Below are 13,782 nucleotides of genomic sequence, written 5' to 3' on the forward strand. Positions count from 1 at the left end.
GTAACCTATGAATCTCCTTTGAGGACCGACCTACGAATGCTCAGAATACAAAGGCCGCAGTGAGCAGTGCTCTCTGTGAGAGAGAATGTTACTGCAAATGAAAAATTCACCTTCACCACCTGAGCAGGATTCTTGCTTCTAATGCAAAATGTAACCTCTCTCCATAGGAGGGATAGAGGGATATTTGGTTGAGCACTCCACACACTGGAGTGCTTACTACAGAGTACCCCAAAGTGTGGTTTAGGTCTGAGCAAGGAAGGCTGCACCGGTGTAGGGACAGGCACAGTCTGGGTCCTTTGGTGGCCGGGTGTACAAAGGAAGCAGAGCCTGGGCTCCCGTCGTCTCCTGCTGTCACAGCCCCTCCATGGGGGCCCCTGCCCCTCTCTCCCCCTCTCTCCTGCCTCTTTCCAGGATATTCTCCTTTGCCCCACAGTGAGATGTGAGGGGCGTCAAGAAGACTCTCTGTCATTGACTCTCTCTGTCCAGGGGCTGCCATATGTGACTTGTGCTGTCTGTGACCAGGACGCGGGCTCTTGAAGGAGCAGGGAGGAGCAAGAGAGAGAGGAGCGGACTCCCCGGCTCGCGTGGGGCTGAGGCTGGAGGGGAAGACGCACAGGGACTAGGGTCTAACAGGGAGGCCGCCTTGCGCGCCGCGGCTCGCAAGCGGCAGGGGGCGCCCGCGGCTCCTCGCGGCGCCGAGCGGGGAAGGGCTGGGGAAATTCCTCCCGCTGAAGGCAGAGCCCGCCCCAGAGAGCAGACCGGGACACTGCGGCTTCCGAGATCCGCAGCCCCGCCGCGTCCGCCCACGCCAGCCCTCGGGAGGCGGAGGACGCGCTGGCGCGGCCTCCACACGCGCTCTGCAGCCTGGGGGTAACCCTCAGCCCACCCAGTGCCCAGCGAGGGGGCTCTGATCCACAGGCTCCGCCCAGCTCCTTGGGTCCTCTTTTCAGTGGGCCTCTTTTATTGCCTAGGACTGGGGGTCGGGACGGGGGATGGACAGCTACCCCAGTATAGATACTGGCTCATCTGGACATATCTGTGCTGCTGCAGGGCGCCCAGCCTCCTTCCCTGCAAGATAAAGGGGCTGTGGAAGACAAAAGAATGATGCTGTGTGTTCTTATGGACTTCTTTTCCTTAGACTAATGCCCACGGGGAAAGGAAACGAAAGGGAAGAGAGGGGGAAGTTAAGCGCTCCATCACCCCCAGGCCAGGCGTCATGGTAGGAAGGTCATAAAGAGGGTGGATGGGTCAGAATGCTCCAGGAAAGGAAAGGACAGGACACCAGATTTGCAGATACTGCCTATGTGCCTGGCACATATTTTGGGGGCTTTGTGTTTTATCTCATTTAATCCCCTCGGCACTCCTTTGGAGTAGGGAGGCAGCATAAACCCATTTTGCCAATGAACACTTGGAGGCTTACAGAGAAAAAGAACTTGCCCAAGGTCATGGGCTGGAGTGGACAGATCCATATTCTTTATGCATTTGTCATAATGAATTCCTTACAGTGCAGGTGACAGGAGAGACATGAAGGCACAACCTACCAGGACCAGACGTCCAGGAGGAAGACTCAGTCTTTCCGCTGGGCCCTACAACCCAATGAGCCCCGCAGGAACCAAGAGAGAGGGAGTTGAGCAGAGAGGGACCCAGAGGCACCCTCTGCGGGTGCTGTTCCCTGACCTTGACATAGAGGACATTCTCCAACATGGACATGGGTCAAGGTCCTTCCCTGAAGGTGGAATGGGTGGAGCTCGTAGTGTGCCGGATGGTAGAGAAAGGTGTTCTTAAAATTGCCCTGGGCTAACATTTTCCAGTTGTACCTTTGAACTCTCTAAAAAATCCTAAAAATATCACTTTCACAAAAGTTAATCATTCACTCCGCAGGCTGGATGACCTTTGCTATGTAGCTGGGGTTTTGTTTGCTTTTCTTAAAAGTCCTGTAGTTTGTAATTGGACACATGTCCTTTAGGTGAAAAAGAAAATAATTTAAGGTCCAGTAAAAGGCTTGCTTTTCTTCCTGCCCTCCATCTCCTAGGAGTTTAGAAACATTTTCTCAGTGAGAGGCTATAAATTGATGACTGAAAACAGGTTAATCTTCCATAGCTATGGCCTTCATGGAGTGCTATATACAGGAGACCCCAGAAGACAAAAACATACCAAAAACAAAAAACCAATAAAATCCAAGCCATCAGCCACCCTGCACCTGATTCCTTAGACCCCTGCTCTCATCTGGGTGGCAGCTAAGTTTACCAACAGCGATGATTCTGGAAATTTCATTGGTACAGTACTCTAACCAGCCTTGCCCCTAGAGAGATGGACTTTGAAATTTTCATTGGTACAGTACTCTAACCAGCTTTGCCCTTTGAGAGATGGATCCTGGAAATCGCATTGGAACAGTACTCTAACCAGCTTTGCCCTTAGAGAGATGGACTTCGGAAATTGCATTGGTACAGTACTCTAACCAGCTTTGCCCTTTGAGAGATGGACTTTGGAAATTTCATTGGTACAGTACTCTAACCAGCTTTGCCCTTAGAGAGATGAAAGTGAGGAGCTTTTCCATTTCAATATTTCAATCACCTAAAAGTTAATTGACCTCCTATAATAATTTGGGAGGTCAAATTGGCTATGTAAACTGGACAAGCCATCCAACTTCTTTAGGCCTCAGATTCCCCTTCTGTGCAGAGGCTGGGGAGTGAGCTCCAAGTTCTCTACAAAGGCTAATGCTCTGCAGCCTGTAATCCTGCAGGTTGCCTTAACAGGCTTCCCAGCTCTGTTCCATTAACTATTTTTGTCTCAGTGATTAGAAGGCCTTGTTGGGCCACACTCCTTACCTCTGACATTCTGACAACTGGCTGGACATTTTCACTAGGCATCCCACTGAGCACTCAAACTCAAGATGCACAAACCAAACACACCTCTCCTTTCCTCTCCTCCTCTCAGCCTAACTCTGACTTCCCTTTCTCTTCTCCAGGTATCTGAGCTGGGAACATCAACATCATCTTTAATGTCTCGCTATCCAACAGCTTCACATTCAGTGAGTTCCTGAGACCTGAATATCTGGCTGTGAAGAGCCCTCTTCTTCATAGTCCCACAACTTTTGTCCATTTTAGGCCCTTGTCCCCCTCACATGGGCTCTTGCCACCACACCCAGCATGCGCACCAACCTCCCCTCCTTTCTCTCCCAACTCTGACACAAAGTGTCACTACCAGATCATCACACTCACCCACAGCCCCAGCCAGCCTCTCCCTGCTACAGAAACTTAAATGGTTTTCTTTTGCCAGCTGAGCAAACAATTGCCATTCGGGACCTCCATGATATAGCCTCAACCTAACTTCCCTCCTGCACCCACTCCTTACACTTCAGCCAAACTCAGTGTCCTTCACACACAGGCCAGCTTTTCTCGTCTGTCTCCATACTCTTCACATTCTGTCTGGAGTGTGCATAGCTCCCATGCCTGCCTATAAAAACACTACCTCTTCATTAAGGCCCAGTTCAAATGATACTTTCACCTTGAAACTTTCCAGGAGATCCCACTAAGGATCAATTTCTCATTTATTTATTTAGCCAACAAATATTTATTGAACACCAACTATGTGCCAGGTTCTGTTCCAGGCCCTGAGAATTCAATGGCAAATAGGAGGGATGCGTTCCTACTCACAGGGAGCTTGCTGTTGGTGGGTGACAGAACAAAAGAAAACAAACAAAGGGTAGATCCCAGTAAGGGCAATGGAGGCACTCTTGGAGTGGTTGACCTTTATTATAGTCTACTTGTAACATGCCTTTTTGCAATCAAATACCACCTTGTACACTCTCTGAGGGAAGAATCTGAGTCTCATTTATCTTTGTGATTTCCACAGTGCCTGACATCACCCCATCCGTGTAATACCGCTTCAGAGTGCATTTGTGGAAGGAAGGGAAGAAGGAAGGAAGGAAGGGATGGAGGGAGGGAAGCAAGAAAGAAAGAGAAGGATTTGAAAAACATTTAAACAAATACTCCAGGTCAGCAGTGGCGCACCTATTAGTATCTTATCAAATTAAAAAACAAAAGGAAATTCTCCTTTTGCATTTGTCAAAGGTTGTCAACTTTGCAGTCCCTAGAGGTGGCTTTCAGTATAAGAGCCTCGCTTGAAATAGGAAAGGCAACATGGGGCAGGGGTAGGGCAGTGCATGGATCTGGGCTTTAGTCCCTGCCCTGCCACATCATGGTTGAGAGGTTTTGACAAGTTCCTGAATCTCTCTGAGTCTTAATGTCCTCATCTGTAAAATGGGGATCATAAAACCTGTCTCACAGACTTGGAAAACTAAATGACAAATTCAGCACACCAAAATCATAAAATTAATTCAGGAGTATCCTAGGTACTTATACTGGCTTTGTTTGGAGGACACGAAAGTAGGCTATCTGCCTCCAAAAGCAGAAATCCTTTGGATGTAGGAATATTTAAAATATTATTTTAAATCTCTTGTTCTGGATTCTTAAGGAAGAAAGAACCCTGGGCTCACAAGATAACCTCAGGCTGCCTGAGAAGCAACTGGATCCTTTCTTGCTCTCCCCTAAAACATGTCCTCCCAGAGTTGCCCTCCTTCCAACCAGTAGAATTTGTTGCTTCAAGCACAGGAGTCATACAATTGCCTTCCCTGAAAAGCACGCTCTACTGCCTCCTGCTCCCAGAAAATGTGGCATAAGATGAAGTCATCTATTGCCCTTGGCTATGTCTTGCTAGTGCCAGTGTGTGAAATGTGGCTACCCATATGTGGCTTACTCCCCAAACACAGATTGCAAAGACCCTGCAAAGGTCTCCCTTAGCCCACTGCCCTATTCCAATACTGTCTCAGACTCAACTTTACATCTTTTGTGCCTTCTAGAATTCATTCATCTCTGTACTCCCTATGTCAGATTTCCATGGAGTTAGAATGGTAGCAAATGATTTAGCCTCCAGATGTTCCATCCAGAATTAAGCCTCTAGAAACACATCATCACTCCAACATGATGTGCTTTCAATAGAGTAAGGACTATGCTGATGACCACTAGGAAATAAATTCACCCCTTGCTTGTCCAAAGTGTGTCCGGATAGGCTCCAGAGTTTTGGCAAAAGTTCCTTGCAGCATCTTGAGCTGTTATTCCATTTTAAAATTAAGTCCCCTGAAAATGGCTCTTGGCAATCAAAATCTGCTTCTCTGACGAAGACAGCATATACGCAATTTCTTGGACAGATAACCCTCTGGATATTTGATGAATGTTTACTGAATTAAAGAAGGGGGAGTTACTCAAATATAAGCAATCTTTCATCAGCAGGTTCCTCCTCGAGTGTTCCTGGAATATCACCCCTCATCCCTCATTCCTCCTGACCATCTCAATTAACCAGAACCCCAGTGGGTATGTTTCCCAGTTTCTTGGTTTCTCTTCCTTCCTTAACACACGCATGATTTTTGTTTTAATCGGTGGGATTGAGAGGAGGAGGGGGTCTCTGAGATAAACACTTCTTTTTTTTTTTTTTTTTTTTTTTTTTTTTTTTTTTGAGACGGAGTCTCCCTCTGTCACCCAGGCTGGAGTGCAGTGGTGCGATCTCCACTCACTGCAAGCTCCGCCTCCCGGGTTCACGCCGTTCTCCTGCCTCCGCCTCCCAAGTAGCTGGGACTACAGGTGCCTGCCACCGTGCCCGGCTAATTTTTGTGTTTTCAGTAGAGCAGGGTTAGGGTTTCACCATGTTAGCCAGGGTGGTCTCAATCTCCCGACCTCGTGATCCGCCCGTCTCGGCCTCCCAAAGTGCTGGGATTACTCAGCACTTTAGCGCCCAGCCAGATAAACACTTCTTTAAACCTTTCCTATGGTGCTGATATCAGACAAATGTTTTAATGAAGTTGCAGGGAATTGGAGAGAATAGAATGGAATACTCTGGCAACTTTCATTCTTGCCTGAGAGTCCCCTTGCCCCTCCACTCCCACCTTTCACCACTTACTTCAAACATGGTAGAATAGCTCACACTAGTGGTAAGAGAGATAATCACAAAAGGAAAAGAAGCATCTGGAAAGCAGGTATCGAAGGAGTGGCAAAGCCTTCTCTGGTGTGGGTGAACTGAACTCTCGATTTTATGAAGGTTAACTGGAGCTGGAGCTGCAGAGCTGTGAGTTCCTGCTCCCACTGGAAACCTTTTCCAGTGAGGCCTGGAGCTGCTGTCCTTGGGTGACATTGCTCATGGGCTCGCTTTCTATTTGGGGGACTCAGAATTTCACTCTGTCACCATCTGGGGGCTTAAGGGCAGAGTCAGGGGAGGGTCAGTGGGAACCTCTGCTGGCAGAGGGCTTCCATTGAGGGCCCGGTCCTGTGGCATGGTTCTGCTCGTTGGTACATATGAAGCCATCTCAATTCTCTAAGGCAGTTTTCCCATCTGTAAAAATGGGATCAATAATACACTTCATATGGTTGTGGTTGAGTCAACTATGTGAAATGTATTTGAAAGCACATTGTATTGAAAATGCAGTACAAATGCTAGTTACTGTCATCGTAGAGATGACACATATAAAAACATATAATTTTTTTGAACTTTATATTAAAATTAACAGACAGTAAAACTGATTGGTTTGTATGTGAACAGTTTTATGAAATGTAATACATGTATAGATTTGCATAACCATCACCACAATAAAAACAGAAGAGTTTTGTTGACTCATTCATTCATTGAATAACACTCATTCATGGTGTATTATTATTTCATATATTATTGTTATATATAGTTTATATTGCTGGATTCAATTTGCTGTGTGTGTGTGCGTGTAACAACATTCAATATGAGACCTACCCTCTTAGCAAATTTTAAGTATATAATACAGTATTGTTAACTATAGGCACAATGTTGTATACCAGAGCTCTAGAATTTATTCATCCCGTATAGTTAAAACTTTATACTCATTGAATAGCAACTTCTATTTCCCTTGAGGGATATCGTTTTAAAGTTTTCTTTCCTTGTACTGTCTTTGTCTGGTGTCAGGGTAATGCTGGTTTCATAAAACAAGCTGAGAAATATTCCTTTCTTTTTTCTGGGAAGATCACTGTTATTTCTTGTTGAAACCTTTGCCAGAATTCATCAGTGAGACCATCTGAACCTAGAGATTTCTTTTTCAAGGGATTTTTAACTATGAATTCAATGTCTTTAATAATTATAAAACTATATTATCTATTTCATGAAGGCTAGATTCTGGTAGATTGAAATTTTCAAGAACTTGGTGCATTTTTATCTAACTTGCAGGATTTGTGTGTGTATAATTTTTTGTAATACTCATTATTATTTGTTTTTAAGTGTCTGTAGGGTCTGTAGTAATACCCCTTCTTCCATTTCTGATACTGGTAATTTGTATCTTCTTTTTAAAATAGATGTTTACCAATTGTATTAAACATTTTCAGTTTTATTGATTTTCTCTATGTTTTTCTATTTTTAATTTCATTGATATATACACTTATTTTGTTATTTCTTTCCTTTTGTTTGCTTTGAATTGAATTTGCTCTTAATTGAATTTGATCTAGTTTTGTAAGATGGAAGCTAAAATGATTGATTAAACACCTTTCTTTTTTCTAATATAATCACCTATTCCTATAAATTTCCCTCTAAGAATTGCTTTAGGTATATCCCATAAATTTTAATATGTTATATTTTCATTTACATTCAGTTTAAAATATTTTCTAGTTTCCCTCAAGATTTTCACTCTGATCAAAAAATAATTTAATAATAATGTTTTGTCTCAAAATGTTTTATGATTTCCCCACATGTGCTTTTAAAACCGTTAAACCTAGGAAAGTTGCAGAAATCTAATGAAGCCATTATTTTACAAACTAAGTAATTTATTGAGCACATTCTGTGTGCAAACCCCTAGGCCAAGTGCTGTTTAGGGTGTAAGGCTGCAAGAATTTTGTTCCAGCCTTTGAGGAGCTGGAAGTCCAGGAGGGAAACCAAGATATCCATATAAACAAGAGGTGTGTATGGTGGTGGGTGACACATGCTTCTGTGTGGTTCATGGCACAGAGCAGCTCTGTAAGAGGGGACTCTTCCAGCAGAGGTGCTCAAGGTCAAGGGTGCGAGGTAGGACTTTAGAATAGGTAGTATTTACATAATGAAGGTTTTAGGGGAGGGCCATTTCTAGTTAGTGGGAGCTTTGTCTGAAAGTGGCAGTAGCTCCTGCCCTTTGGGCACTTTTCCCTCCCAGTGCCCAGGCAAGCCTGCTGCTGCTTGGCACACTTGGCCTGCTGAATTACACACATCTTGGGAGTGAATTAATCAGACTCACTAGACTGAGCTTTCCCAAAAGTGAAAGCAGCTCTTAAAGCCTTTAGAGAAACAGATATTTTTCACTGCTTTCTGGACCAGCAGAGGTGACGTTGGGAATGGGGGACAAAAATAAAGCTAATATTGAAAGAGTATTCTACTTCCCACACAACCTGCAATTTCAGAGATAGAGTTTGTCCTTCTGCCTTGTCAGGAACAGAGCTAAGAAACAAGGATGCAAGATAATAAAGCAACTCATTGGCAAAACCTGGAGCATGCTGCCATTTTGTGAAAGTGAATAAAATTAGCTTTAGAATATTGGCCTCTCTGGCCTCCAGAAGCAGGAGGAATATTGGGGTCACTGAGGCCAAAGGAGAGTGGAGTGGCAAGGGGAGGAAGAGGAGGTATTTGCTTAATCTCTGAAGGCACTGGCTCATTGCACAAGGGAACAGAGAGGGAAATAAGAGACAAAAATAGCTCCCACCCCGTTGAGACACATGACAGATCAACCAACAAGAAAGAATTCTGAGGAAAGTAAGAATTGACAAGCCAGAAGTCCTTGTAACCAAGTCTTTTCACCTTTCCTGACGTTTTGGTTATATTTTACCTTCTTCATATTTTCTTCAAAATTGACTTGCAGGATTTGCTTTCAGCACCTGGGAAGAACCGACTAAAAGCAATGCTTCTGAAATTTTGAAACTTACATTTTTGTCATTTTTTTTTTGCACTTGCATAATTTGATTTTTACTGAAGAATGGTTTGTGTATATCTTGGTGACTTAACAAGAAAAAATTCTTTTTAAGTCTTCTAGGAAATATTTAATTTATAGAACACTAGAACTAGATTTAACTTTATAGAAAAGAAGATTTTTTAAATGGTTACTTTCTCATTAAATTTTCTTGGACAAGTTACTTGAACTCTCAAAATCTCAGTTGCTGTTGTTTTTTTTAATCTGGAAATCAGAAATAATAATAGCTACNTTTCAGCACCTGGGAAGAACCGACTAAAAGCAATGCTTCTGAAATTTTTGAAACTTACATTTTTGTCATTTTTTTTTTGCACTTGCATAATTTGATTTTTACTGAAGAATGGTTTGTGTATATCTTGGTGACTTAACAAGAAAAAATTCTTTTAAGTCTTCTAGGAAATATTTAATTTATAGAACACTAGAACTAGATTTAACTTTATAGAAAAGAAGATTTTTTAAATGGTTACTTTCTCATTAAATTTTCTTGGACAAGTTACTTGAACTCTCAAAATCTCAGTTGCTGTTGTTTTTTTTAATCTGGAAATCAGAAATAATAATAGCTACCTCATGGGGTTGCCATGACATGGGAAAGATAGCAATTTAAGAGTGTTAGCTGCAACTGGGCAAATGTAGATCCCTTGATATAGATATGGCCTGCATGAATAAATCAACAACAGAATAAATTAACCTAATGCTTTATGAAATCTTATCATGGAACTTCCAAACAATGCTATGAAATCAGAAATAATCTTGGTACCTTAGTGTCTGGCCCCAAAATGAAAGGTCGATATGACTTGTTTTCTCATGCAAGTAACTAATCTGTTCTGAAGAGGAATAATTCTAAAGCAGAAGGAAGTTTTGTGAAGAAACAGATTGTGATTCACGTAAAAATAAGACTTCCTAAGGGATTTTATATTTTATGGTGCTTTATAGCTCACAAGAGACTTTAACCTGCCTCATGTCTTTTGGATTACCAAAATCACCCCCAGAAAAAAGCTGGAAAGGGGTCAATCACCTTGGTTTTACAAAAGGGGAAACAAAGGCTTCAAAAGAGGAAAGAACTCATCCACAGGCCAGGTGTGGTGGCTTACACTTGTAATCCCAGCACTTTAGAAGGCTGAGGTGGGTGGACTCAAGGTGAGGTGCTTGAGTTCAGGAGTTTGGGACCAGCCTGGGCAACATGGTGAAAACCTGTCCTTACCAAAAATACAAAAAATTAGCTAGGTGTGGTGGTGTGCACCTGTGGTCCCAACTACTCAGGAGGCTGAGGTGGGAGGATTGCTTGAGTCTGGGAGGCAAAGGTTGCAGTGAACCGAGATCATGCCAATGCATTCCAACTTCACGGTCAATAAAGGCTAGAAGTAGCCTCAGTCTTCTATGTCCAGCTCTAACTAAGGTCCCTTTAGTTTAGGAACTATAGTTAAAGCTATTCCAAAGTATGATTGAACCGTTTTCTACTTATGGGTATATTTTTCTGTTTTCCTACATATAAAGTGGCTACAAGCACTTGAGTAAGGGTTTAGATAAATGTTTGATTAGTTTTTATGATGAGAGTATATACAGTTTCACCAAAGTTCTTGAAGTACTCATGTGTGAATAAACTCCCAATGTATAATGGAGTTGAACTGAAGGAGAAAGAGAGAGTCAAGTGGTCTATTCTGCAGGGTTGCTCTGAGTTATTGCATATCATGCTGCTATGATCTGAATGTTGGTTTCTCCCTTCAAATTAACATGTTGGGACTCAACACCCAACATAATAGTATTCAGAGGTGGGAAGTGATGATGTCATGGGGGCTTCCACCCTTATAAATGGGATTGCGTCCTTATAAAAGAAGTGAAGCTGTTGTGCCTCTTCCACCGTGTGAGGACATAGTAACCACGCACCATCTCTGAGGGCCTTCACCACACACTGAATCTGCTGGTGTCTTGATCTTGGACGTCCCAGCCTCCAGAACTGTGAGCAATAAATTTCTATTATTATAAACTACCCAGTCAATATTATTTTGTTATAGTGAGCCAAATGAACTAAGACAATGATAACCAAGCCTTTCCATTGCACCATTCCTGCTGTTTTGTTGTGCATTTTCAATGAAGCCTGCAGACATGTAGCTTTGTGCCTTTCAACATTCAGCATGGGACAGGACATTCAGGTGACTCTGGCCTACCCAAGGCTGATTTTGATCCATTTTAAGGGATCTCTATTTCAGTTCCAAGCCCTCAGGTGATCTTCCAGTTCCTCTCCTTCTGGCAACCCTACTTAGGCAACCCTACTGAGACCTCAGAAAACACAATAAGCTACAGCAGGTCTTGAGGCACTCTACTTTTCTGCCAATCCTCAGCAGCACTGGTGGGCAAGATTCAGGAACATGGAGGCCTCTGTGTGTTGGGCACTGTGCCAGGGACTCAGGGAAGAACCTAAGAGGGTCCTTGCCTTGAAAGCCCAGGGATGAATTCTCATTTCTTTTTATCCTTGCTGCCTAAACAATTGGATCTGTGAAGGAATTGGTTCTCTAATGTCTTTTCTTTCAGTGAATTCCCAAAGCAGTTTATTGCTACCAGAAAGTACAAAAGGAAATCAGCAAACAGCCTGCCCATGTTCCTCAGTGAGTACCTGTGGCAGTTTTGGGGGACTGTGCTGCACACTGCTACTTGTGCTTCCTTGGAGCACAACATCCCTTGTTCCTGGGCAGTACGCATTGCTAGCCTCCACCCCCAACCATTGTGATGATGAAAAAATACACCCATCTCCATACTCTTCATTTTGAGAATCACTGAATTAGTTTGACTAGGAGTTGTTTTGTTTAGAAACATCTTACCCAATGACAGTGGAGTCTGCAAACTACTAACTGCAAGCAGAATTTGGCCCAGAGCTGGTTTTTTATGACTCTCAAGCTAAGACTGTTTATTTGTTGTTGCTTTAAAAAAAAAAAAAAAAAAAAAACTTTTCAAGAGTTGGAAGAGTAGGAGGAGGAGAAGGAGAAGAAAGGAGAAGAGTTTGCATGTGGTCTGCAAGGTCTAAAATATTCTCTGGTTCCTTATAGAAAAAGTTCCCAACTCAACAAACAATGACCAAGTGCCAACCTAACTACCACATACTGGTGATAGTGTGATGGATAAGAAATCATTGTGGCCATTAGGAAACCATAGTCATAGACTATGAGATAGACTCATAGTCATAGAAAGAGATAGACTCTTTCTTCCTTAATTGTGGACGTTTGTTTTCTTTAGTTGAAAGCCCAGTTTAAATTAGTTTTGTGGTAGCGATATTACACTATGAAGTTCAATGCCAGTATAGCCCCTTGGATAGTGTGTGGTGCACGGCCTCACAGCATCACACTGCTAGTTATCTAATTATGCTAAAAGAATACAGGCTCAGGCACCCTAGAGTACAGTGTAGTCAGAAAAGCACGTGGAGAAAATAAATGCCCTGTAATAGCACATGCAATGTGTGCAATGATTGGGTTATACATATGTTGCCATTGAAGCACAAAAGAGGGGCACCTAATTCAGCCTTGGGGACTTAGGGCATGCAGATCAGGGAGGCCTTCCAAGAGGAGGTGGCAAGTCAAATGAATCTGGAAACAGAAGTAGGTATTAGGCAGGAGAAGGGTGCAGTGAAGCTGAGGGAGGATGGTGAGGTGAAAAAGACAGTGGAAGGAGGTGGAGAGAGGTGCAAAGCTGTAGTAGAACACATGATAGGGCATGTCAAGAATGGAGGCCAGGGAGGAAACAGAGGCTAATGCCACCACCAGATGCTTGGACTTTACCCATTTTCAAATGCTGGCCCCACCACTTAGTAGCTGTGTGGCCTTACACAAAGTATTTGACCTTTCTGTGCCTCGATTTCCTTATCTGTCACATGTGGCTAGGGGTCTGTCTCACAGAGATGCCGAGAACATTAAATGAACAATATGTACAATGAATACAGAGCTGTGCCAGTCCATAACTGGCCTCAGCAAATGCTGGTTACTGTTGCTGTCAGTGCTCTTACTATGTTACAAGCAACAGGAAGGCATTAAAAAGCTGTGAGCACCTACTATGTTCCTGACTCTCCACTGGCACCAGGAATATGGTGGTCTTACTTGTTTTATGACATCTGTGTCAGACCTAGAGCTTGCAGGAATACAGATAAAAAGTGTTCTGACTATGGAGTTGCCTGGTGCCAACTGCCACCGTGTTCAGGAGGTAGTAATGGTCCATCTGCTCTTCTGCTGAAGCTGCTTAGGAGTCAGTCTTAGAGCAGACATTTGCATCTGAAAGCTCAGGAAGGCAGGAGCTCCAGCATAAGGGCATGAAGGACTCCTTAACTCAGGAACCACATGCTTCTTGCTTTCTCCTAAAAGGAAAATATCAAACATGGCTTAACAGTGGAGAAAAGTATCACGTTGTCTTTGCACTAGCTTCAAACTTCATCCTGGGCAGCATTTTTTTTTTTTTTTTTTTGGTGCCTTAATGACCCTATCAAGTCATCAACTCTCTGAAATGTCTTAGGGCCCATGCAGTCCTTAAGTGGGTCTCTGCTTCTTCACATAAAGGAAAAAATATCTCTCCCTGAACATGAAGTCCAATCCGACAGCAGAAGTCACCCTGGAAACGGAGTCCATAGTGCAGTGAGGGCTTGTGTAGGACAGAAGAGGAATCACTTCCTGCTCTTTCCTGTGGGTTCTCCCTCTGGTTGCTCTGCCCCAGCTCCAGCGACTGCCTCAGACACAGACAGAACCTGCAAGAGGCAGGAGAGTAAGCAGCAGTTTGGAGCAGACAGGTCTGTGAAACCCCGCTAC

The sequence above is a fragment of the Rhinopithecus bieti genome, unplaced genomic scaffold (assembly GCF_001698545.2).
Source record: "Rhinopithecus bieti isolate Rb0 unplaced genomic scaffold, ASM169854v2 scaffold_3040, whole genome shotgun sequence".
Taxonomy (NCBI): Eukaryota; Metazoa; Chordata; class Mammalia; order Primates; family Cercopithecidae; genus Rhinopithecus; species Rhinopithecus bieti.